This window comes from Chinchilla lanigera, unplaced genomic scaffold, assembly GCF_000276665.1.
Source record: "Chinchilla lanigera isolate Chin_1 unplaced genomic scaffold, ChiLan1.0 scaffold00002, whole genome shotgun sequence".
NCBI classification, from domain to species: domain Eukaryota; kingdom Metazoa; phylum Chordata; class Mammalia; order Rodentia; family Chinchillidae; genus Chinchilla; species Chinchilla lanigera.
The window spans coordinates 39,597,149-39,620,997 of NW_004955403.1; positions in this window are offsets into that span (position 1 = coordinate 39,597,149).

Sequence of the window (23,849 nt, forward strand, 5' to 3'; positions counted from 1 at the left end):
AATTAATTAATTGATTAATTTAATTAAATACAAGGTAAGCTGCAATATAATTTTAACTGCTCAAATTTGTACACATTTTAAAACCATTTTTAAAAAGCAAATAACAATTTTAATAGTATATTTTAACACAAAATATTACTATCTATCCATAATGTTATCATTTCAACATGCAATCAGTATAACAATTATTGAGATATTTTCCTTTTTTATAGAAGTCTTTAAAATCTGGTGTATATATATTTATTCACAAAGCACATCTCAACTCAAACCATTCATAGGAAGTACTCAGTAGTCAGGCAGGGACTACTGAACTGGTAAATTCTGCACAGATTTTGTAAGCCTCTGCTCCATTTATCTGCCAGCTGCTGATCCACTCCTCTTACCTGTGGCAGGAAAAGTCCTTGAAGCAGTTAACTCTAATTTTGTTTCCAATTTGAGACCAGTTTCCTTCAATGCTGCTGTTTCCAATTACTCTGCACTGGTCATACTTAGTCCAATCAACCACTCACTGCCCTCATTCAGAGTTGCTCAGGTCAAGGTCACCAATAGTAATCACAGAATTAAATCGATGGCCACCAGAAATATAAGAACCATGTGTTCTTGCTCATATCCATAGAAGACAAAATATGTCATCTTGAAAATAGAATTATAATTACTGGGGGTTGGTAAGGGTAGGTAGAGAAAGAGAGGTTGAATTCGATGAGTGTACACTATAAGCATGAATGGAAATACTATATAGAGTTTCATTAATATGTATGACTAGTACATACAATTTTTTAAAAATATATTTCTTAACAGAAGTGATAGAGCATACCCATAATCCCTCATTCTGGGAGGCTGAGATAGGAGGAACAGAAGTTCAAGCCCAGTTTGGGCAACATAGCAAGGTCCTATCTCAAAATAACTAATAAAAAAGGGCAAGGAATGTAGCTCAGTGTGAAAGCCTTGGGGGATGGATATATATATACATATTCTTTAAGACAGGTCTTAGAGAAGTTTGTATGTGTGCCCACTTAAAATGACACTATCAGCCACCATGTCTGGTGTTACAAAAAATAAAAATGGATTATCCTCCAGAAAAAAAAATGGTGGTCATTTCTCTGTCCTTCACATATTTAACTTGTAAGTTACAATCCATCACAGATAATTAACTCCCTGTTCTTTGAACACTTTCTTCACTTGAACTGAAGGATGTCACTCTATTGTGTTTTCCCTTTTACTCCATTGGATATGAATTTTCTGCCTCCTTTGTTGATTGCATCATTTTTTTTTCTTATCTCTTAACTTGCAATGTCCAAAGATTCAGTTCTAGATCTTTCTCTGGCCAGGTGCACACGTTTTTAGAGTTCTCATGCAGGTTCATTGCTTTAAAATATCATCTATATGTAAATGATTAACAAGTGTAGAATTCTCTCTTCAATTCAAAAGTCATCTACCCAAACTTTCCTTGTGATGTCTAGTAAGTACAGCATGAATAAACCCTAAACTTAAATACTACTGGTTTCCTTAAAGATGTTTCATTGACAGTTCCTCCATCTTAATAACAAATCCACCTTTCCAGTTCCTAAAGCCCCAGACTCTTTCACTTAACTCATCTCTCTTACAACCTAATGTTGACTATTTTAAGTGAAAACACATTTAAAACTGACCCCATTCTCACCAACGTTCTCCTCCCAACCTGTGCAATACATCCTGCTTCCTTCCCTGGATTATTCCATAAACTCCCTGAGTTGAGCTCCTGCCAACTACCAGGCTTGTACACTTACAGTCTATTCTCAACAGAGTCCTCAAAGGGCAAAATGAGAATTTTTTTCAGTAAAATAAAAAAATGGAGGATGTAGAAATTCAAAACAAGATGATAGGAAATTAACAATGGTTATTATATTGAATATAATTATCTTCAAAATAATTTTATTACCCTTGTTAAAAAATAAAATTTTAAAAAATAGAAGTTTTTCTCTAGAAACCTGTCCACAAAAAAGTTCAAAAGGAGACATTTAAAGTAGAAAAATACAAGTAACATTTTCTATTAAAAATGTGCTAATTTGTGAAATGAAACATTAAAGCTCAAATTTTATAAAATCTTCTTGTCTGTGTAGGGAAGTCTGTTTTTAAATTTTATTTTGGACTTTGCAAGGTTAAAATATTACTGTTGTATTTTAAGAGTAGCCCCAAAAGTTTATAGAGTAACAGATTTCAAATAAGTAGAACACAAAATGGAAGGAAAACAAAAAACAGTTATTTCTTACAATAAAAGAAGAAAAACTTAAAGATCTAGACAAGTATAAATCCATAGTAAGGACCTAGAAACAAGTCTGTATCGTTCCAATTTTAACATATGTGCTACCAAAGCAAGCACTAGAAACAAGTCTGAATACATCAATAATTACTACTTAAGTTTATCAGCCAAAAGGTAGGATTTTTCAGACATTTTGGAAATTTAACCATAAGTCATTTATAGGAAATTGATGTAAAGTATAATTATTAAAAAGTTTGAGTGAAAATACTAAAAAGGTATATCAGGCAAAAATAGCTAGTCATATCAATTTCAGTTCTTAGCAAAATAAATCTTAAGCCAAAAACAAACATTTGGATGCATTTATTAAATAATACTAAAAATGCTATTCTCCAGAAAAATACACTTCTAAATACTTTTGCTCTTAATAAAATAAGTAAAACTACACAGACAAATTGATAAGTCTACTAGCATAGCAGAAAAGGTAAATTTCTCCCTGCAGGCTTTGAAAGTTCTATTTTAAATTCAACAGGAAATTAATATACAAATGGAACATTAAAAACTGACTTACAAGTAAAAAAGCTGAATAATGTTATAATTATTAAGAAATTTGAGGCAATGGTCAAAATCCATTATATGAATAAATCATTGAGTAGATCATTTCATAGAATAATTTTACAAAACTTTAAAGCAGTAAATTATTCCAATCTGTAAGATTGCTAGAGAATGAACTTGAAATTCTCAATTATTCTGTGATACCTTGTAAAGGAAATTTATAATCCCGTTTTATTAAAAAACCTGTTGAACAAAAGCCTAACAAAATAATGACAATCTAAAACTAGCAGTGTGTGTAGGGACAAGGATAAAAAAAACAAGATTTATTTAGTTTTTACCTAAAATTCAAGGATAGCTTAATTTTAGAAAAATTTATAAATGCTTTTCACCTGGTTAACAGATTAAATAAGGATGAAACATACAAATATCTTATTAAATGAATATAAATAATTTGTTATCATGTAATGTCAATATACAGAGTCTGCTGAAAAAATGTATACATCAGAAAAAGAAAAACTCGTATAAATATTTTGATACTAAATTTATTGAGACATCATGAGATTAATACAAGTTACCTTTGGCCTGTACAGTTACAAAAGGTACTCAAAGTGGTGGCCATGAGCTTCTAGATATTTATTAGTATGGCAAAATGATGAAGTGTGCATGATTCTAAATTTTTAATTAAACAAGGCTTTACAGAAAGCATTTAGGAGCATCTATCTGGTTTCACTAGCTATAAACTGAAAATTTCTATGGGTATACTCATCTTTGGAGTAGTACAGTCACTAATCAAGCAGAAAAATCTGTCACAGTGTTCATTTTTAAGAGCATTGATACTAATACTCAATTAATAATTACTAATTGCTAATAATTAGTGATATTCAGTAATAATATGAATATGACTATTGGGAAATTATTATAAGCATTTATTTTAAAATCAGAACCATCACATACCAGTTATCCTAACACTTTGGGAGGCTGAAGCAAGAGGATCATAAATTTAAGCCCAGCCTGGGCAACTTTGCAACTTAATGAGATCCTGACTCAAAAATTTAAAAACAAAACAAATTTTTACAATCAGAAATAAGTAGATCGCTTATTATCACTTTTATGATATATTTTGCTATAAAGCCTACACAGCACAAAAAGAAAAGATCAAGAAACTGAAGAAAAGATGTAATTATTTGCAGATAATATAATTAGTTAAAGAAATACATCCAAAAGAAACTTCAGAAATCATTACACATAATAATAGAGGTCCACAAGGTGGCTGGATACAAAATCAACATGTAAAGGTTAAACATATTTTTACACAAAATGAAAAATATATAAATTATAATTTCAAATATTACCCAGGTTAGGAGTATACCTCAATGGTAAAACGAGCATGCATGGGGCCACAGTTTTGATCTCCAGATTCCACATAATAATAACAGTGATAATAATTCCAGTTATATTATTGATAAGACAACAAATTTGCCTGGAATACACCTAACAAATCCAGATCCTGAGCAAGAAAATGATAAAATTTCACTAGAAGAATTTACAGAAGACTCAAATAACTGAAAATCTACCTCAGATTCATATATAGACAAGTGACATGTGAAAGATATCAGTTCTCCCCAGTTAGCTTATAAATTCATAGCAACATTGGTTAATATTACAATATTGTCGTTCATGAAATGTATTGTGTTTTTTCTCTAAAATTATGCAAGAAAAAAATTATTGTTAACATATATCTGAAAAAGAAAAATCAAGACTGAAATATGGGCAATCTACAATAGAGTAACACAAGAAAATTACAGAAATTAAATAATTGTAAAATAGACAATGAGACATATAAATTTGTCAGTGTAAGAGACTACCCCTAAACAGAATCACGCAGATAGGGGGAATTACTATCATCAGAGATATCATGATGGAACAGTGGAAACAACAGAAGCATGAAAAATAGGGACCAGTGGAACTGCGTTCTTTCGTCATAGCTTAGATAAAGTCAACTGAAGATATAGTAAAGGTTTGAAGGTTAAAAACAAAAATTTCAGATGTTTTAAAAAAGTATATATTCAACTTTAAATTCAACTTTTAATAAGCTATAAAGTTTGTAAAAGGCAAAGATGTATACACTAAGCTACCAGGAAACTAAAGACATCTGTTCAACAAAACAAATGTTTAAAAAGGCCAGAGAATAACAGCTACAACAATTCGGCCATATACCATACCCAATACTTGATAACTACTGTAGATGATATTAAATTCCTATCAATGACTTTTTAAAAAGGCAGACAACTTAGCAGAACAGTGAGAAAAACAGGAGCATTTCTCCCAAAAGTAAATGCATAAAGCCAACACAAATATGAAGTTTTCAGAGTCTTTGTAATTGGGTAAGTTCAAAGTGAGCCACATGTGAGCTACAACTGATTTTTATAACTTGTGCAGATTGGTGTGAAAAAATATTAGAGAAAAAAGTAAATCAATGGTATTATTTATATATTACTCCTATAGTTATAAACTAGAACAGCCACTTGAAAAACAATTTGGCATTATCTTGTACATTTTAATATTTACATATCCGTAGCCCAAATAAATCTCTCTTTAATTTATACCTAAGGAGACATATTTACACCAATGACATGTAAGACTATTTATAATAATATTTATATGGTTTCAGCAAAACAATAAAATTTGGAAATAATCCAAATACCTATCAGTGGCAAATGGATAAATACACTTTAGTGTATTTAGGATTAAAATATTTTACAGAAATAAAAATGAAGGGACTATACCGATATCCATACATCTATTGTTAGAAAATCACATAAAATATGGTACTATTTATACTTGGTAAACAAAGATTTAAGATATTTTATTAATCTGGATAATCTGTTTTAAAAAGTGCACATACCTGAAGTTTAGGATAGAGGTGATCAGAGTAGAATGGGTCATAGGAAGTGTTGACAGGCAGGGAATACTCATGTAGTTATAAATTATTTGTAACTCCCCAATTTTTCAGTTAAGTAGTAGGTTCCTACTTACTTATTATATAGTCAAAATAATTAAGTAAGAGAAAAAGATCCTCACATAGACCAGTGATTAAAAGTGGTATTAACTGGGAACTATAATTTATTTATCCAAATTTCATAATATTATTAATCAGTGTTACTTAAAATACGGCCTTGGATGTGATCCAGTTCTATAGAAGAGAAACAGATGAAAGCTTGGGCTCAGGAATTGGGCTTCCTGGGTTTCACTTTCTGACTCATTTCTCTACTTACTGTATGACTTTGGGCAGGTTCTTTCATTTCTCTGTGAAATAAGGACGATAACAATCATGCAGTCACTGTTGGGTTCAGCACATATAAAGCACACAATAAATGTCAATCACCAATGCCAGAGAGCCGTCACCCATGAGGCCCTGGCTGCCCTCCCATCGTGGAGCACTCTCATCCTCCTCCTTGCCATGCCTGGATTGGGGTAACCAAGCCAAGGTGTGCCGGAGAATATTATTGGGGATCCTCAATAAGGGCCAAGTCTAAGCCTTCCAATCAAGGAATTTTCCTGGATGTTAAAATTAACAGAATGATCTCCCTTAAGAAGTAACTGCTTCTCAAAAGCCAAAAGCACTGTGTCTATGGGAAAAAACAAACTACCCCTTTCTTCTCTTTTCAGTGATCAGCATTAAAAGGTTAATAGCAAAAAACTACCCACAAATTTACTATTGCTCTTTATCGACAGAAGAATTAAAACTAAAACAACTTGCTTGGGGCAACAGGCAATACGAAATAATGGACACACATGGCAATTAGTATTGGATTCAACTTGTTAGAGACCCTGTTTTTTTCTGCAAGAACTCCAAGAATTCACAATGGTCTGTAGACTAATAGAAGTCTTCCTTTGATGTTTCACCATAGACATAAGAAAATAGCACTCTTACTGGTACATTGGTCATTCTTCTCACCAAAGTTTCTGACAAAGAAATATCTGTATTGGAGAGTGGATTAAGGTTTTACAGGTAGCTGGCAGGATAATTTCTTTACTTCGCTAGTCTTCAGCTAACTTAGCAAAAATTAGCTGTCGAAGTGTTCCAGCAAAGCAATTTATTTTTCCAGTAGCTATCTGAATGCAACTAAAATTTCTCTAGTGAATAAAATTTCATGATGTTAGCTAAGCTATGACATTTTGAGGGAAGCTTAGGTACTTCTTTAATAAGCACCATCAAAGTAAATAGAACAAAATGGAGTAAGTCACCCTAACGTATTTTTAAATGTGGTATTTCTCATTATGAGAGTGAAGAATAAATTCTGTATCTACTTTGCACACTGCCAAATGTGCTATGAAATATTATTGATGTACTTGACAAATTCCCAAGTATAGCATCAGTCTTGCTAAAATACCCGCTGGCACAACATTGCACTTCCAAATTTAGCGTTGTGGCTGACAGCACTTTTCTTCTTGGTCTCTCAAGAAGTGACCAGCCAAACTTTCACTGCATACATTCCAAAAGATGATGTATCTATTTTTCTCCTTTTAAAAAATAAATTCTCTGAGTGTGAAACCCATAAACTCAGATGCAACCTTTAACCTTCTCAGACTCAGGATAGGGAAAAAATAGATATGTGAACATCATCCAGTTCATTTTAAAATAATTATGCTACTTGGAGATATTATAAATGAAATGAAATTTCACTTGAGAAAAATCAAATATGGATATCTAGAACATAATAGCAATTTAGAAATTAAAATATTTTGTCAGTTTTATGTAATAAAATCCACTATTCCTTTATCTAGTGCAATGTGTTCCAATTTCTTCTTCTCTTAAACATTTTATGAAGGGGAAGGATGAGTAGAGGTCAGTATTTGGACAGCATAACTTTATTTTAAAGAGAAAAAACAATAACAAAATAACAATAACCAAGATCAAAATAAAACAACACAAAAACAATAAAAATGACACAGAATTTCAAAACAAGATGATACAAATTAACAGTGGTTGTTATATTACGTATTGTCATCTTCAATGAAGTTGCTCAGATTACCAGAAGTAAGAAGGCAAAATTGATCAAACAATTAAACAGAATAAAAAGTAATTTTAAAAACATTGGAAATGATACAGAGCTTCACTAAACAAGATGGTAGAAATTAAGCAACGGTTGAAGTAGATAGATAGATAGATAGATAGATAGATAGATAGATAGATAGATATACAAGGATAGCTGGGATAATTGTACTGCTGCTATCTATTGGTTTATTGAAAGGAACAGTTAGTGCTTAAATTTTTTTCTTGACCAATTTTGCATGGTAATTTATATCTGGTACTACTAATTTGAAAACAAAATATGCAATGAACAGCATAACTTTAAAGACTACTTCTAAGAATGAAGTCATTAAGTGGCAACTAAAATTAAAATTAAAATCTTTATTAATACACACTGATGTTAAAATTAAAGCATTTATTTATTAAATTGATATTGCCTAATAGGATAGCAATCTAGATATCTTTTTGAGTCAGGGTCTTGCAGCCTTGATTCTTAAAGTAAATCTCACAATGAAAAATAAATGAGTTGGGGAATCTATGGACATTTGAATGTCAGCCTCTTGATGCTTCCAATCGAATCCAGCGTGGTTCTGGCTCCGTTTCCATTTCAGTATCTACGCTGTCATGCTCGGTTTTAAAAATAGTAACATTATGCTGTGCCAAGAAGCAAGGGCAATGCCAAACCTAGAGAAATCCATAAAATCAAGTTTAAGAGGGAACTGAATTTCTTATAAATGTCAAAAGCTGTCTGATGAGTAGTAATTAGAAAATTATCTCTACAAAATCTTCTATTGCTTTGCTCATAAGATTTCAAATACCCTGAAGCTAATTTGGCCAACCAGCAGAAGGTTTGCATAGCTAAGAACAAACCCACCATCTTCACTCACAACTACTAGCAAATTGTGCCCTGTGGTCTGAGGTAGTGTTTTCCAACTAAGTATGATTCATATGCCCTGGGTGTGTAACCAAAGTGATCCTAGGGACACAAAGACTGATCAAAATTAGGAGCTCTAAGCAGACCATTGACTGGTATTTTCCCTCCTAATACCTCAGGGGGAGCCTGAGAATCCAGTATCATGTGGACACTCCTCAAAGGAACTTTCTGAACCTAAAGCAAGTTCTTAAGTTCTTTGAGGGCTTTAGCTATCAACATAGAATACCACTGCTCTGAAATATAGCCCCAAAACATATTAGGAAAATTCCTGCTCAGAAGTATCAAGAATAGGAAATTTTTAATTTACCATAGAATTCTGACAAATGTCCAATTCCTAATAAAGTTACTTCAATTTTAATATTTTTGTTATCATCATAGGACTCATAATTCATAATATTAATTTTCATTTCATGAGTGTATGCTTTGTGCTTGGTACCATACTCTATATAAAATACTACATTTCAATCCTTACACTAGCCCTCCTTCATATTAAAGAGCTGGGATTTTGCATGGTTAAAGTACTTGCTCAAGTCTCTGTAGCTAGTGAATAGCAAAATCAGGATCGCAAACCAATTTCTCTAATTGAAAGGAAAAATCTTTAAACACTCTGTGTTCTATTTCATTGTCTATGACATAAAATGCAATCTTATCTGCTAAGTTTCAATTGACATATTTTAGTCCACATAATTCTACCTGGTATGAGTAATGTAATTGCATAATGCCTGTGCCCTGGGCATATATCTGACTAATGGATACGAATCAGGATTCATCATTCGCTGCGGACTGAATTGTGCCTTTTATGTACAAATCCTTATGTTGAAGCCCCAGTAGTCACAGTGACTGCATAAGGCTTTGACAGAAAGAATGAAGGTGAAATGATGTCTTTGGGTGGGGCCCTAATCCACTAGAAGTGTCAGGACTGGTGTCCTTATAAGAGGAGGACACACCTTTTCTCTCCTCCTCCCTCTCCTCCCTCTCCCCCTCTCCTCCCTCTCCTCTCTTTTGCTCCCTTCCCTCTCTCTCTTTCTCTCTCTCTCTCACTCTCTCTGTCTCTCTCTCCTCTCCCTTCTCTCTGTCTCTCTCTCCTCTCCCTTCTCTCTGTCTCTCTCTCCTCTCCCTTCTCTCTTTCTCTCTCTCTTCCCCTCTTCTCTCTTTCTCTCTCTCTCCCTCAGAGAATACACAAAGGAAAATTGCTGTGAGGACATAGCAAGTTATGTAAGCCAGGACAGGAGGGCTTTCCACAAACCAACCTTGCTGGCATCTTGATCTTGGGCTTTAGCCCCCTAAAGTATAAGGATATAAATCTTTGTCATTAAATCCACCCTGTCTGTGATATTTTCTTATGACAGCCCAAACTGAGTAATCTGTCCCTATGAAGGGGAAGGGGACTGGATGACTTCTGAGGACATTACTGTGCAACATGGAGGAGAAAATCTTTGCCTCCATGAGGTGGAGCCGAAAGCCTGTCAAGTACCCTACACCTAGGATTAGCACCCTTGAAACATGACAAAAAGGCGTGTCTCTTCCCAATCAATTCAAATCTTCTTCTTTCTGGCCTGTGTCTTGGTTACTTTGTCTATCAATACAAAGAAAATTGTGGTTTTAAATATTTTTCATGGACTCATTCTTGCAACAGAGAATTGAGTGATAGAGAAACCAGCTGCTAAGCTAGGAAACGTCCAACTAAGTGTATATCTTCACTCTTTGTTTCTACTTTTACATTCTCTTTCATCACCAATTCTAGCTAATTCCTTCCTTGAGAACGTAAAAAACCACAACTCTACATGACATACCTTAATTCTTTTTTTTTCTAATTCCCTTACCCTTCTTTCAATCCTGCTTCCCCTCCTTATTTACAGAAGCTACAGGTACAAGGTCCCTATGATGAATGTGACCATGATATATATTCAAAATGTACCAATAAACTTAACTGATTTTAAGAAAAACAGGACTCTTATGGATGCAGGTGGCTCTGGACAGCGAGCTACAGCTAAGTGCTCCTATCCAGAGATACCCCAGCAGGACTTGAGGACTTGAGCACAGTATTAACTCAGCTTCTCATAGTAAGTTTCCCCAAGTGAAGTTTTTATGAGACTCTAAGTATATTTCACAGTGACTACTACTGTCATAGTTTCTTCTTTATATCCTGCAGTAACATTAGGGTTGTTATAAGAAAGCTAAGCTAAGTGACTTTGATTTTTAAATACCAAGAAATTTTGTTGACTTTTATATTTCTACAACATTTGAGATCCTGACAGAGAGCAGTTAATTGTTTCCAATGCTTAATAAAGTGTGAGAAACATTTCTCTTCTCTCACCTTCCATTTCTGGACATCTATTGTATCAACATCTCTAATTTTGGGAACATTATTTTTTCTCTGTCTCTCTCTTTCTCTCTCTCTTTGCCAACTGTAGGAGTCAAGGATAGTACAAAAACATTCAAGTTGGACAGCTGCCAGTGGATTCTGCTGCTAAGGTTATTCTGCCACTTGGGCTGTTTGTGGAGTATCACTGGGCCAGGAGCTATCACTCCATTTAGAAAGCACAGAAAATATTTTGTCATTCTATATCCACATGATTCTGATTGTATAAACACAGTATTAGAAGGATGGGGACCTTTTTTTAAAAAGAAAATCTTTTATTTTGCTCTTTTCTAGTACCAACAATAAAAATTTATTTTGTAAATAATCATTCTGATTCATTGTGAGGGCAAATTTGATGGTTATCTTTCAAATTAATTTTGTGTCATACAGACACCTCCTAAAAATCAGCTACACAGAAAGAATGTTATTTATAGACATTTATAGATAGAAGAATTAACAATTTTTTTTAAATTTCATCCCTACCAATTTATAAAACAAACCCTTTTATAACCAACTCAGCTTTTAGAAACATGTCATATACATCAGGACACACCATATGCCTTTGACTCATTCATTGCATGCTAGTGGAAGGTGTCCAGTAAATATTTGTTGGTGACAAGAATAATTTTGAATTCATTCCATACCAAAGAAAATCCCCTGAAGTGTGGCTATTTCCCAGCTATATATCTGGTTTAGATAAGAAGTGGTTAGCTTTGCTGCAGGGACCAGACAGAGGTCGCCGCAGGAGTCAGCCAGAATGCAGAAGTGGAATACTGCTGGCTCCTGGCCCTGTTTCTAGTAACCACCCCACCCTACTGTTCCCAAGGGAACAAATGTACACGTGATAGCTGAGCAGGTGGCATGGGCTGAAGTAATAAACAACTCCTTTCCTGTAAAGGAACAGTGGACCACGTTTATGGATCCACGGGTTTTCCTGTGGGGAAGCCATGATGCCCAGTTAAAACCATAACTGAAAACACTTATCCGTAGCATTCTTTCTGTAATTCTGCTACAGAATTCTGTGGTTCAAAATCCCTCAACAGTGCTCCAAGAATTCAGCTGAGTACATGTATAACCAGCTTGTAGGCTCAAAGGCAACATGCGGACAACCAAGAAGTGTTCCATGAGTGTGTTTGTCCGGAGGAGTGGCTGTGGATTTCATCCACTTACAAATTAATGCTGGGAAAAGGAAGCCAGTTGGGGTTCAATGGTTCTCTTTCCCTGTTTTTCATGTGTTTACTTCCTCTGCTTCCCTAACGAACTCCATAGTTTGGAATTCCAAGCCATTAAATGGAATTAAGACACAGGCTCATTACTTAGAGCCAAAGGTTACAATCAACTCCCCTCCAACAATGAACCAATATCCTTTTGTTTACTGGAAATATATTGTGTCTAAATGACTTGGGGAGTTATTTTCATAAATGCTTGTTAAATTTTCCTAATTAATCAGAAGACTTTGGCACAAAGAGTCAAACTTTGAGGCCTGAGACACAGGGCTGGCAGAACGTTTGTCAGCAGAAACTCTTTTGTACAATCTGTGTGCTACCTGGCACAAAAAGTACTTAGAAAATCTTGATTATGATTACAACACAATAGTTAATTAGCAGGGCTTTTCTTTGTCCTTACAAACTCCTTTAAACTCTCTGACATTAATGAATTGAGGAATGAGAGTTTCCCTACACTTGTATGCAAAAAAAGGGAAAGAGAGAGCACGCGCAAGAGTTTTTGTTGTTTTCCAAAGGATATCCCTTGTGCTGACAGTATTCCATGGCATGCGTCTGACGGTCCCAAAGCCAAAGACCCATGCTGGCCAAAGAAAACGCTGACCCTACTGGACTTCAGTAGGTCAAGGAGTTTTATGGTAAATGGGGAGACTGCAAAGTTAATCTCTTATTTATGTTACACTGTGATAATCCTGCCTAAAAGTAACAGCAGTCACAAAAGCCAGGAAATAAAAAAGAATTAACAGAAAAAAAATTTTAGACCATCTTTTTAGTTTGACAGTTACTGGCACAAATTTGATAGAAGTTTCACTTGTTCACAAAAACCTTTCTTAAGTCTAATTAAATTCATATACTTTATCAGCACACATTTAAATGGAAACAGTATTACATTTTTCTGAACTGTAAAATAATGAATTGAAAAAAATGAGTTTATATAGTATAATTCTCTTAAATTGGAAATTAAATAAGCACTTTAATTAGAAAGCACTCAGAGAATCTCAGAAACTGTTTAGGACTGTTTTCAAACACTTGACTTGGATTTAAAAGAAATTGGCAAGGAGTAATTTTGTTTAGAAAATGATTTTTCAGCTAAGAGCCCCTTTTACATTTTCAGTAAGGACATCGCAAAAGGAAATGTTTAAGCATGTTGTGAAATATTCAGGTTCGATGAAAAAATCATTTCCTGAGGGGATTTAGTCATTGGAATAAGTCACCAAGTGCAAGCTCTGAAATCTTTGTTCTGTTTAAAAATATGACATATTTCAGCTCTCCAGGACAGCACTGTATATAATGGTGAATAATCACAAAATATGATTGCAAGGAGAATATGTATTATTCTGACAATTATTAAGGATTCTATCTCTTCAAAAGTACTTAAATTAGGAAAAAAAATATTAATTGGATTCCAATAGAGTCACTGAGCAAACAAGCAGAGTTTTACAGAAGTTTTCATTGCTCCACACAAAATAAGCATCTCTCGCCTATGTGCTGTTGCTGCAGGCGCTATAAAATGGTTAGCTTAGACCTTGGCTCTGAGTCCACAAGAACATAACAGTCCATGAACTCATATTTGGAATCCCAAGCAGTTACATAACTTACTAAATCTTGCCAAGATCAGTAAGTAGTATTTCTTGTTATTGAGTGCGGTTTATGAAAAATAGAGATCATATATTATACCAGAAAAGGTCCCAGAAAATAAGATTAGATATTAAAATTGTCATGGGACAATTTTTAGCATAATTTTATCAATGAGAATATTTTTCACTAATGAATGAAGACAGACTTAACTCCAGTAGTGTAATGCAATACTGATCTCAAAGATGCAAAACAGTCTTCGGAGAGATTTATATATTATGCCACTGTTTCCCAAAAATAAGCGATCAAAGCAGGCATGGTGGGGCACACTTATAATGCCAGCACTCAGGAAGCTGAAACAGGAAGGTCATTGCAAGTTCAAGACCAACCCGGACTACAAAGTGAACTCAAGACCAGCCTGACATGCATAGGAGATCTTGTCTCAAAAAGACAAAATAGTAATAATAATAATTAATAATAGATCAAAGCAACTCACAGATATATTGCTCATTTCTCTGCATGTCTCCACAACAAATGCATATGTGTGACAGACAAGATATTGTTGGAAAAAGAAAAGAAAAGAAAGATAAAGACAAAAGTTTAAAACACTCGTGCCTGAAAGAGAAGGGAAGATAAGGAAATCCCAGCTAAGTGGACAGAAAGAAATAGTGCCAGAAGCATGAGAATAAACAAGACATTATGGGTGTATGCTCCAATTGAGGAAAAGCTTTAGTAAAGACAGAACCACACATCTGAGTCAAAAGCTAAAAAAGCAACAGAGATGAGGGTTCAACAATTTAATTTAAATATTTAACTGTTAGCATAGTTTTGATGATTTTCATGATTAGAAACAAAAATGAGTAAAAGTAGACATGGAAGAGAGTGGACAGGTGAGGAAGAATCTTTAATATCTAATCTTAATGTAACTTGATTATTTGTAATTGGTTGCGGACGGCAGAACCATCCATAAGAAGAATAGAATGAAAAGAAGTACTAATAACAAATAGAACATCAAACCACAACAGTGTACAATAAGGGTACACAGAGGAACACACCACACATCCTCTTTGTACTCTCGCTGAGCTACTGAACTTCACAGCACAATGATGTGTTCATGTTTCTTCTCCTAAAAATTCTCATGTGATGTTTTTAAGTAAAATTTATATTTTATGGTGAAATTTCTATATTATTTATTATTTTTTGAATTGAAACAAAACGTTTACATTAGGTAATATTTGCTAGATTATGTTGAGACAAAAAATAGACCCCAAATGCCAATGGCATCTAATAACAGGCTTATTTGTTGTCTACCTTACATGTGGTCTCCTCTTGTATTGTCAATGATTGGGTTCAGAGTGGTGTGAATGGGCTCATTCTGGACACATTCCAATCAGCCAGAGGAATGACAATGACAGAGCTGCACAGTGATTCTTAAGTTTCCATTCAGACATGGCCCATACCACCTCATTCACATTTAATTCTCCAAAATAAGTCAACAGTTTAGGAGATGGGTGCTCTTTGTACAATTCTTTGACAGGAAAGGCAGGGACTACAAGGTAACAGTACAATCACAACTGTGGAAACTTCTGGAAAATACAAACTGCCTAGAGAAAAATGATAAAATTTCTTTTATCTTTTTTGTTAGTTTATGGATGGAATCATATACCAATTTTCTTTGGGTCCTTTTAAATTAATATTTCACTACATACTTTCACCTGGATCATGTAATGTTTTTAAAAATGTGATTTTAAAGGCTATATATTACTTTATTGTCTGGAGATATATATAAAATACAGATTATATACATACACATAGAGACATAGATGTAGACACAGACATAAACATAGATATACCAAAAGACACACATACCATTCCCTTGACTTTTCTAGTAAATGTTTTCAGGAATGTTAATGATCTGAAACTAATGTGACTACCTTTTTAAATGGTTGCTTCTAGAAGAATGAATGCTCTAAAAAATATGTTTTTAGTTTTGGCTATATCTGAAAACCTAGACTAACGAAAGCAATACTCAGAAGTGCCCATAGGGTTTTGTGTGCTTCATTCCCTTGATTTGACTTAGCATGTAATTGTTTGGGTGACCAGTTAATTATCTTCTTCAGCCCTAAGAATTCGGTTTCAATCATATAGCAAGAGACACAGCATCAGAGATACTATCCACTTCAAAATCTTAATGAGGGTTATAGCTGGTAAGTTTTAATTTTGACATTATATGCATTTCTTGTAACAACCTGAAATATAAATAACTATTTTCATAATACACTTGACATCTGCTTGCCTAACCACTGCCCATGCCCTCCTTTTCATTTCCTAATAGAATTTTCCCACAGACAGTGATCATGTGCTTCAGTGAGCACCAGCCCCTCCCTGTGCTCCAAAGCAGTGCTGACTGCTCTAAGGACAACCCCGGTCTCCTTGCCAATGACTGATTCAAGACTAGACAGTTTGTGTCATTCTGCCAATAAGACAAGAAGGATGTCTGATTTCTAAGAAATGTTCTTTCCCTCCTAGGAGGGAGCCACATGAAAAGTCATTCATCTCCTTCTTCCTGACATTTCCATGCCCAGAAATGTTACCTGCTACAGCAGCAGACAGCTTCCCACACTTTAGAAAAACGATAAAAGTGAGGCGTCAGACACAAAGGGTGGAAAGAACCTTGGTCTTTATGAACTTGGAGAGCACTTAGTCAACCACCCTGGAAATGTGCCTAGCCTCCCAAAGAACTGTTATATAAAAGTTAGTCCATTTCCTTATTGTTCTGCCAATAAGGAAAAAGTCCCCCTAACGGGACTTCATGATAGCTGCAGGAAAGGTCATCCTAACTGATGTTAGGCAGAGATGCAAGAGTATGCTCACAACTATCAAGCAAGGAGTCCAAATCATCATTTGATTTCTCAAACTATTCTGACACTGGCACGTACCACAACACTACACATACCTTCTGCCTCTGATTTTGACTCAGTTGCTGAAAGGTCTGCCAAGCTACACATACTGTGACTAATAACACAGGATACAAGTTAAATTTTACACATAAATCCCAAAAGAAATGGCAGTGGGCAGCATGATTTAATTCTGTCCTGTACTTTAAACTACATAGAGTAAATTCTAGCTCTATTCTTGTGTAGTTATATCCCAAACATTCCTGTAATTTGCATTTGCCATAGACCATAGCCCAAGTAAAAAGATGGTGCTGAAAACCTTAATGTGTTTCCCAGAGGGCAATTAAATAGAGCTACACTTAAGAGCCAGTCATGCAATCAGAGGATATAAAATACAAACAATTCTCTGTTATTTGTAAAGAAAAGATATATGACAAATGTGGATGGTTGAAAGGCATCGGTAACATAAGATTAGATTTTCATCATTGGTTTTAAAATCTTTCCTTCCATCTAGGTCTATGAAGGCAAAATTTTATTGACTAGTATCGGGTTACATGTTTTTGCTCTCCATTCGCCAAATCTCATGGGGGTACAAAAGAAAATAAGCAAACAAAGTTGAATAAATTTAGGTATCTATAATTTAGACAACCAAGTTATGCAGAATTAAGTTCCAGCTAGGAAATAGTGAAGTTATGCAACACACAATATAATAATTATGTATTTGTTTTTTATTGTTTCTGTGACAAATTATCAAACTAAGTAGTTGGAGACGCTGGGTCATTATCTTAGTGTTCCAGAGGCCAGATGTTCTAAAATCAGGGTGTCAGCAGGACAGTGTTCCTTTTGGAAATCACTAGCGGCAAATCTATTTCTTTACCTTCTCCAGTTTCTCAACACTTCCTACAGTCCTTGCATCACAATTGTCTTTATTGACCTCACAAAACCCAAAAAAATACACGGAAACAAAACAGGAGACATTTCAACCAGCAGTACAGAAATACAAATGATCCTTAGTGAACATTATAAACCAGACACTAACAAATTTGATAACCCAGGAGAAACAGACAAATACCTACACTCATACTAAGATTGGATTGTGAAGGAAAAAAACTTGAACAAACCAATAACAAGTAATAAGTCTAAATCTATAATAAAAATCTCCCATCAAGAAAAGACCAGAACCACGAAGTTTCACTGATGAGTTCTACCAAACACTTAAGGAAGAACTGAAACTAATGCTTCTCAAATTATTCCCAGAAATCAAAGAGAAAGAGAATCTTACAAATACATTCTACAAGGCCAGCACTACCCTAATAGCAAAAATAAACAAAAGCACAATTAAATAAAAAACACTACAGCCCAAATCAATATCCTTGCAGAAAACAGATAATGCAAAATCTCAGCAAAGTACTACCAATCCAAATCCCTCAGCAGGATCATTATTCACCATGATCAGGTAAGATTTCTACCGGCAATACAAGAATGGTTCTATGTACAAAAAGCAATACATGTGATATAATATCTCAAGAGGATGAAGGGCAAAACCCAAATGACTATCTGAATAGATGCAGAAGAGGCATTTGATAACATTCAACATCACTTCCTGATAAAAACACCAAACAAATTAGGTATAAAACAATGTACCTCAACATAAACAGGCCATGTGCACTAACCCAACAGATGATACCATACCTAGTGAGGAAAAGTTGAAAACTTTTTAAGATCTAGAAGAAGATCAAGTTGTTCCCTTTCACCATTTTATTCAACATAGTGCCAGAAGTTGTAAAAAGAGCAATCCAGCAGGAGAAAGAAAGAAAGAGAATATTACATTGGAAAACAGAGGACAAATTTTTCACCGTTGACATGATCTTATATATCAAAAAGTTTACCCAAAAACTATTAGAACTAATAAGCAAAATCAGTAAAGTTGCAAGATATAAAAGTCAACACAGAGAAATCAGTAGCACTTCTATATACCAAATTTATTCATCAATTTGATGTAATTCTCAAACTTTCTAGGGGTTTGAAGAATTTGATAGGCCAACTCTTAAATTTATGTGAAGAACAAATAGTTAAGAAAATAGACTCTTGCCAAACACAAGAATAAGGTGTAGAGATCTGCCTTGTAGTTATTCAGATATACTCTAAAACTGTAGTAATAGAAAAATTATCCAGTGAAAGTTAACTCTCAATCAGACCTATGTTTGCATACACATTTATTATATGATATAAGGAGTATATTTAAAAACTACAGAAAGAAAAGTTTTTCAGTAAACACTGCTGAGACAATTGGGAATCCATGTAGAGAAAATAAAATTGGATCTCAACCTTTAAAAAGTGTGAAAATCATTTCCAGATAAAATAGTTAATTGTTAAAATCAAACTTAAATCTTTCATAAAAATATCAAAAAATCTAATCTAAGAGTAATGAGGAATTTCTTAAAGAAGACCTAAAAACTGTTACTACAAAAGTAGTAACTGATGATTAATACTCTATTAAAAATTTGCATTTGTTAGAAGACATCAATAAATTGAAAAAGCAAGCCTGATCTAGAATTATGTATTTACAACATATAGCTAAAAAACAGTATACAGAATATGTAAGAGATTCCTAAAAGTCAGTAGAAGAAAAGTGAAGCAATAGGAAAATACCAAAAAAAATCGACAAGCATTTCTCAAATATAGGAAATTAGGACATTAAATTATGAAAAAGTACTCAAACTTATCAATAATCAGAATTATACAAATTTGACTATGAGATTCCACTTTTTTTCCCTGCATTGAGAAAATCAAGAAATTTAATTATAATAAATATTGTATTATTATGTCTAAGCAATATGATTAGAAAAAATAATGAACATTTCATACTAAAATTGAAGATATTAATAGACTACAACAATCAAATAGAATTCAGTAATTCTCTCAGGTACTTTGAAGAGTTTTATACAAGTGCACTAAATATGCAAAGATATTTACAGGACCAGTTCACACCATCAAAAGTTGGGAGATTCAAAATGTTCATTAGTAGGTAAATGGATAATTTAATTATGATATATGCATACAACAAAATACTGTAAATCAGATACATAAAATGAAGATAACTCAAATGTGTAATGTTGAGAGAAACAAACCAAATTCCAGAAAATTGCATGATAACATACTCAGAGAGAAACAAAAGAAATACTATGGGACTTAGTGCTGTACATATATTAATAAAGCTTGTAAAAGACAGCAAACCTAGAATCCAGATAGTGGTTATAGCTAGAGGCTGGAGCAGGAGGATCGGACAGGAAAACAGTACAGGAGTGTTAGGCAAGTGGGTGTCCATTTTATTGATAGCCCTTATAAATTGATTCTGTACTGCATATATTCTTTGAATATCCAAATACTGTATACAAAGATGAAAAGAGGGAAAAAAATGAAATACTAAAGGACAGTACTGCTAAGAGCTGTTTAATTGGACCAAAAAGGAGAATGTAAAACTGAGAGGATAAAAATAATGTTGAGTTTTTGCGTTTCTTTTTGGTTTTTTATATTTTTTGTATGACAGTGAGAGTAAACTAGATGTCATGATTTATTTACAGTATAACCTAGAATTCCAAAGGTTAAATGTTTTAAAGTTAAGTGGCATATAAGCTATACATATATTTCTCATAGTGGTGACCATTTTTCTTTATTATGTACTGTATATCATGTATTTATATATATTAAAAATAGAATTTCTATGAAGAAAATACAAATAACATAGAGTACCTACAAATAAAAAATTATACACATGTACACCCAGACACATATATATTTACATTATAAGACACAGATGCAATGTTTTATGTTCTAGAGAAATTACTTCCTAAAATAACAGGATAAAAATATTTGAAAGGTGTATTTTTAAAGGTAATTTTAGCTTAAGATCAGTGGAAGATTTGAGGTTTGCTCTTAAGTCACTGAGTCTGAGAGTTGAATCTACAGCTGTTGAATTAGTAGCTTAATAATGGTTGGTACAGTGCACAGGAATATGTATCAAATCTCTCTTTTATCAGAAAATTGGATTTCTAGGGTTTGGTATCTGATTTTTCTTTCTATAGCTAGATATGTGCCATTAAATGCCTTTCTAATTCTTGCTTTTTGTATAACACATCCACCCTACTTCCCATTTATATGCTAAGTGATCCAGATCTTGAGGAAAATTTGTGGACATTTTGCAGGTTTTTAACTAATTTAATTTAATTTGCCTTTGGGGAAACAGCAAAGAACACTATCAGTTATCTGATCTCCTATACATTGTACCTGCTGTGAAAAAAATATTTTTTTAGCTTTATGGAGGTATAACTGACAAATGAAAATGTATCATTTGAAGTGTTTAACATGATCTTCACTATCCATATACAATGTGAAACAATTATCCATATAAAGTTCATTAAAACATCCATCATTTCACTAGCCATGTGTGTGTCATATAAGAAAGAGAAACATCTATTAACATTGCAAATTTCAAGAATACAATGCAATATTGCTAGTTATAGTTACCAAATGATTAAATCCTCAGCACTTGTTTACTTCATAAGTGAAATCTCCTGTTCCCCTTTCATCTGCCCAATACTTCCTGAAGTATCTGGAGTCATCCTAGAGTGCCTTAAAAATGTTGTCTCCAAATCCCTTCACCAGCAATTATTTGTTCTGGATTTTCAAAGATATTCTGTTTATCAGTGTTGTGATAAAATGTATGACTGGAAATGAAACAATTTAAATTACCAACCAACATGTTTGCTTGACCTTGACCTCTTAATCACCAGATCAGAGATTTGGGCATGTCTTATTACTTTTTTCATTGCTGAGACAAAATATCTGAAATTGGATTCATAGGTTAAAGCAGGAGAGGTTTATTTTAGCTCAGTCTGTAGAGATTTCAGTCCATAGTTGGCTGGTCTCAAGGCAGGATGCATGGCAGAGAGGCATGGCAGAGGAGAATCAGCTCATGGTATGGCAACAGAAAGCAGAGAGATCAAGAAAAGGAGATGTACCTTTCCAGGCCATGCCTCTAGTGACCCACCTCTGAGATTTAAGGTGAACTCTTACCTGTGAGCCCCTGTGAAAATGAAAAGTTAAATACCTCTGACATACAAGGGCATGTGGCAAACACTCCCATTCCATAAGGGAAAGACAAACAGATAGAAATAAATGGGACCAAAGAAAGACCCAAATCCATCAAGACAAACGTTAAATCACATAGTTCCATGTCCAACATGTGGAGCAATCTGTGTCTAGATGTAAACTCCAAAGGGCTTGTGTATAACCTAACCCCTATTGCTCTGCCACTAGTTATAGAGCTCATGGCCTCTCTTTTGGACCAATTTTGCTCATGCCTTGTGGCTTTCCTCTGATGTACAATTCCAACACTTTAGGGTCTCCACTGAACTTTTGGCAGTGTCACAGTCTGCCCTCTCAGGGGCCCACTGTCTGACCTATCAAGCCTTCTGAAATCTGGGTGGGAGCCTTCCTGACCCCATAATTATTGCATTCTGCCTGTAACTTAAACCAGCACCAGATGGATGTCACTAAAGTCTTGCAATGGTTGATACATTGTGTAAATTTGAGAAGTTTACAAGCTTAACAAAGCAACTCAACATGGGGCCAGGGTCCTCACTTTGTAAACATCCTGAGCCTGTGTAAGGGGAGGACACAGAGATGATGTGGGTGTAAATGACCCAGCCTAGGGTAGAGAGTCTACCTATAATATAAGGGAGGAATAGAGGCTTGCTCCCCCTGCCCTTTTGCTCTTTTTGTTTTCGGTGCCTTTTGTTGCCTTGAAGTGTTGCCCCTGTGGAATAGCCAGCTGATTACAGACTGAAACCTCTACAAATTGTGAGCTAAATAAACCTTCCCTTTCTTAATTTTGGGCAGCCGGTATTTTGTCTCAGCAGGGAGAGAAAAGTAACCAAGACAGGTCTGTTGCCAACTGGAGCAATAGTTGAGCCCTTATGCATCTTTCTGGTGGTTACAGAGACCTCTAAGTACCTGGTGAACAGAATCCAGTGACTCAGTTCCTAATCCCAGGGCTGCCACCATTCTGAAGCATCATGCCCTGGGGCTTTCTTTTCAAAGCAAAGTCTTTCACTGTTGTAATTCTGCAAAGGGTAGAGACTTGCTAATTTTTCACATTTACTAAAGGAATTTTCCTTATTGTCCTGTTCCAAAGTACTTGGCTTCTTTTTAAAGCTAATATTTTCAGCAATCAAGTTATCATCTGTGCCATTTTGCAGGCCTTGACTTTATCAAATCTTTCTTTCTGGCCAGACTCAAAACATTTTAAATCATTCTGCTCAGCTGTTTGCTCTTGATTCTCAAAGTAGAGATGGCTAAAGGACCCCAGCAGCACCCAAGCCACAACCTGAATGTTAGGCCGCCTTGAAATTTCCTCCATCTGATTAGTTAGTCCATCTCAAAAGTCCATCACAAAGTCTCTAGACATGAGCAAAATGGAGACAAATTTTCTGCCAGAGCATAACACACATGGCTTGGAGTCTATCTGCCAATGGAGACCTTCTTCCCAACTGAAACTTCTTGAACCAGGTCTTTTCTGGCTGCATTACTGTCAACTTTCTGCCCTTCTAAGTACCAACCAAAATCTTCTACCAAGCTCAGTTTCCAGTATTCTAGGGTTGCATCTACAGGATCTCCAAATCTTTCCAAACTCTTCCCACAAGGCAGTTCCAAAAGCTTCTGCACCATAGCTCTGGTAGTGTCACAGCAATAACTCTACTGTTAATCCAAAAATCTTAATTACAGTGGTACCTCGGCTCACAGACTTAATTCTTTCCATGATTCTGGTCATAAAACAAACTAGATGAGAAACAAATCATACTCAATGGTTCAGTTCAATATTGACTTCATGAGGAAATTTGATTCTGGTACAATTTGGATTGTGATCAAAACCTTGGAAAGAATTATGCTTGTGAACCAAGTTACCACTGTATTTTCTAGCTGCTGGGACAAAACATCCAATAGCCAAAGGTAAATGAGGAGATACTTATT